This window comes from Triticum dicoccoides, chromosome 1B (assembly GCF_002162155.2).
Source record: "Triticum dicoccoides isolate Atlit2015 ecotype Zavitan chromosome 1B, WEW_v2.0, whole genome shotgun sequence".
Taxonomy (NCBI): domain Eukaryota; kingdom Viridiplantae; phylum Streptophyta; class Magnoliopsida; order Poales; family Poaceae; genus Triticum; species Triticum dicoccoides.
In genome coordinates this window covers 517,683,710-517,687,734 of record NC_041381.1, presented here as the reverse complement: position 1 = coordinate 517,687,734, position 4,025 = coordinate 517,683,710, and the positions used below count along the sequence as shown (strand labels likewise).

The 4,025-nt window shown below is 44.6% G+C and overlaps 1 protein-coding gene across 1 annotated transcript in view; it reads right to left on the bottom strand.

Annotated features, from left to right (window-relative positions):
• The window catches only part of LOC119345900 (solute carrier family 35 member F2-like), a 20,322-nt gene that overhangs the window by 2,618 nt on the left and 13,679 nt on the right, over nt 1–4,025 (bottom strand). The window lies entirely within an intron of this gene.

The following is a 4,025-nucleotide window of genomic DNA, read 5'->3' as shown; positions in this document are numbered from 1 at the left end:
CCGTCGTTTACTATGGGCGGAATTCTTCTCCAGTGAAGACAGAAGATTTACCTGAATTTGGTTTTGCACTCACGCAATTCGGTTACGATGCCGACTTCATTGAGATCTCTAGGAAGCAATTGGGATGCAGGCATGGCCTAAACCCTGCTTAGCGTGTTTGCTACGACGAAGGCGACACGGGGGGGGGGAGGGGGGGTGTTTAGGGCCTATTTTGATTCACAGGATTATGAAAATACAGGAATAGGAAAAGTATAGGATTGGAGTGGCATATTCACTTAAATCCTATAGGATTAGCAAGGAGTGTTTGATGCCACAGGAAAGACAAAGGAATTGTAAGAAGAGGTTGGAGTGGATGTTAGATTTCCTACTATGAAATGTAGTTCAAAAGATTCCATAGGAAAAATTCATTTTTTTTAGAGGATGACCCCCTGCCTCTGCCTGCATGCCGCCATCAAGAAAAATCATTTTTTTAGAGATGCATGCAACCATTTTATTAATTATTCATGAAGACCTTACAAAGTATTGCATCAATATGTCTAAATCCGCCATCTTGGCAACATCTGTCGCTACTCCTAACCACTTGATGAAGGGGTGCAGAAATACTGAGCCGAATACCCAGACCTCTCACTTAAGCTTCACATCTAAATCTGGAGACCGATCCGACGCACTCTCATATATAGGTCGTCGCCGCCGTCTTCCACCGATCCATCTTCAGAGCAGGTATTGATGCATCGACTTTGTCAGGTCTGCCGTCATGCCGCCACGGGGCCAAACGGCGCCACCACCCTGCGTCGTCCATCCAGACACATCCGTCGTCGAGATCCAGCTGCACCATGTGGCCAATACTTGTCGTCATTAACGCGGTAGATACAATGCTACTCCTGTCACGCCCAATATGCGACCCTATCCAAAAGGAACTCGAAGGTCCCACCAAGGATAGACCCGCATATTGAAACTGACAAGTTGGTATCAGAGCCTCGACCGACCCTAGGAGCCCCCTTGATTGATCGTGTAGTTTGGCCGTTGTTGAGTCTAGAAGAAAACTATTTTCTGAGTCTAGTTATATCGGAGAGTAGGAATTCTTTTTACTCCTCTGCCCCTTCGTCGCTCTGGTAAGGAATCTTGACGTAGGTGTTTTGAATTACTCCTCTTCCCGTTCAAACTTTCTTTAGGATCACGCAGTGGGTTCTCCGATCGTTGGTTCTCAGCTCTTTTCATCCAGTGCATTTCTCGTCAAGTTGACTCGAGCCTCTTGATCTTTGAGTTCAATTCCTCAGTTGTTTTTTTTCCCACCCGCCCACCCCTTTTCTTCTCGGAACCGGAGTCCGTAATCGAGTATCCATCCTACTCGTGCGAAGTCTTTGCCTTCTTTCCCCAATGATTTCAACCGGTGTTGTCTCTTCAAGATATTCGTCGTTTCCCCTCCCGAGTTGCCTTTGTTTTTCCCGCCCTCCCACCCTTTTCTTCCCGGAGTCTGACTCTCTCTCGACCATCTATCTCATTCGTGCGGAACCTCTTCAGTCTTTCGTAAATTATTTCTACCGGTGAATCCTCGTCTCGTTCGCCATTCTTCATCTCTTTTCTTCTCCGGTGGATTCAATTCAAGTATTCGGTGTTGATCATATTCTTTTCCTCGGCTCAAGTGTTCTCCTTGCTCGTTTGCCTCTCGTCATTCAATCCTTCCGGAGTGTTGAAGACATCTCAGGAGATTTGTCTATGTTCCAATAAATTCGAGGTTATCACCTCATTCAAATATTTCAATTGTTCCGGTGCTTCATCTATCTCTTCAACAATCCTTGCCAACGGTGTTTTCTCTTCAGTGGGCCCTAACCCACAGGTCTTTTCCCAGGATCTTACCTGACTCTTCTAATTCTTCCGGAGTAATTCTTATATTCTTTTCAAGCCTGACGTAAGAATGAATTTCATCAGTCAGATGCCTTTCCAAGATCGATTTCAAATCATTTCATTGTTGGCTCAACCTCTTCGCTTTTCATTCTCCCGGAGTATCTCAGTAATTTTGGTGGTGTTTCCCGTCGTCTTTTGAAGACCGAAGAAGAGTTTGTCCTCTAAATTTTGCCCGTTCTCCTGAAGATTCATGGTTCTAGCTTCATATTATCCTCTCAAATTATTCCATTTGTCAGATATTCCTTTTCTCATCCATCCGGAGTATGTCAGGAGTTGTTTTCCCATTTCTTTTCACCGAAGGCCATCTTTCCAGCTACCGTTATCCAATTATCCCGGTGCTTCGTTCAAGTGTTCTTCAATCAGCTTATGATCTCTTTGTCCTTTTGCATCTTAATCCCCTCGAGCATATTTGTTCTTCTAATTCTTTCGGTGATTATCTCTCTTTCGTCAGTCATTTTCGAATTCTTACGATGGTTCGTTCAAGATTCTTTTTCTTTGATTATCATTTCAATCCATTCGTTCTTTCAATCCTACCGGTGGTTCATGAGGACTTTCTCAAGTTTTGTGCTATCCCTTCTCAATCCTTTTTCCAACAAGAATAAGTAGTATTCAAAATCCATTTTTGGTCATCAATTTAATTTGATGAAGGATAAGCATACAATAAATCTTATTCTTATTTCCTCAAGGTGATTAATCCCTTCCTTCGGAGTTTGTTCGTGAGGAATAAATTTTAGTTCCAGGTGTTTTCATCTTTTCTTTTCCGGAGTTCAAATTTTCCTCGACTATTTTGTCGGAACCTCCATCTAAATCATCGCAAGGCTCATCTTATTCTTTCATCCTTCATTCTATCTCATCATCCATTTGTCAACGGAGCTTTTCACGGTGGATCGTCAGGATTTAATTCATTCCTCAAGTGTTCATCAAGATTCTTGTTCAAGGAGTTCTAGTATCTTTCCTTCTTGATTTTGAAGTGCAATTAATTCTCCGTTTTCTTTTGAAGTGGAGTTTTTTTTCATTTCTTCGTTCCTCTCAGCTTTCCAATCATTTCCGTTTGTGGTCGGTTATCACCTCAAAAATTTTGAGATGTTATCTATAAGTCCACAGCAAGCTTATTCTTTCGTTGTTGATTTTCTCAACAACTCTATTCAATCCTTCTTCTAAGTTCTTTTCATTCTCTTTCAATTCTTCCGGAGGCTTTGCGTTGTTCATCTCGTCAAGTGCCATCCCATCTTGTGAAGTTCCTGTTCTATTCCTCCATGTTTCAGCCGGAGTGCTACCTAAATCCTTTCAGTCTTATTCGTTTCTTATCTCGTTCTAACCGGAGTGGTTTCATAGTCTATCTGATTCCATGAGCTTTGATCCTCGTCATTCTCGTCGTTCCTCTCTTCTTCTCGACTGCTCTCGATTCTTTGCTTCTTCTCTTGAGTTCTTGTTTCACCTCTTCCTTTTTTCCTTCCGTCTCGGTCCTAAGATCTCGGGACGAGATCTCTTGTTAGTGGAGGAGTGTTGTAACGCCCCGGATTTGATGCGCCAGGTGTCCGCCAGTTATTCGTCGTCTTTGCCATGTCATTTGCTTGCGTGTTGCATTTTATCATGTCATCATGTGCATCTCATTTTGCATACGTGTTCGTCTCATGCATCCGAGCATTTTCCCCGTTGTCCGTTTTGCAATCCGGCGCTCCTATGTCATCCGGCGTTCCCCTTTTGTCTCTCGTTGTGAGCGGGTGTTAAACATTCTCGGAATGGATCGAGGTTTGCCAAGCGGCCTTGGTATAGCACCGGTAGACCGCCTGTCAAGTTTCGTGCCATTTGGAGGTCGTTTGATACTCCAGCGGTTAACCGCGTAACCCGAAACCCCCTTTTCTATTTGCAGCCCAACACCCCTCCAAAGTGGCCAAAACCCGTCTAAACCCCCTCCATGCTCTCCGCCGTTCGATCACGATCGCATGGCCGAAAACCGCACTCCATTTGAAGCCTCCTAACTCCCTCTACCTATAAATATGTGATCCCCTCCGGATTTTCGCGCAGTGCAAACCCTAGATCAAATCGCCCCGCCGCCACCGGACGCGTCCGCACCGTGCCGGACATGTCCGCCGCCGCGCCCCGTCCACTTGCGCGCC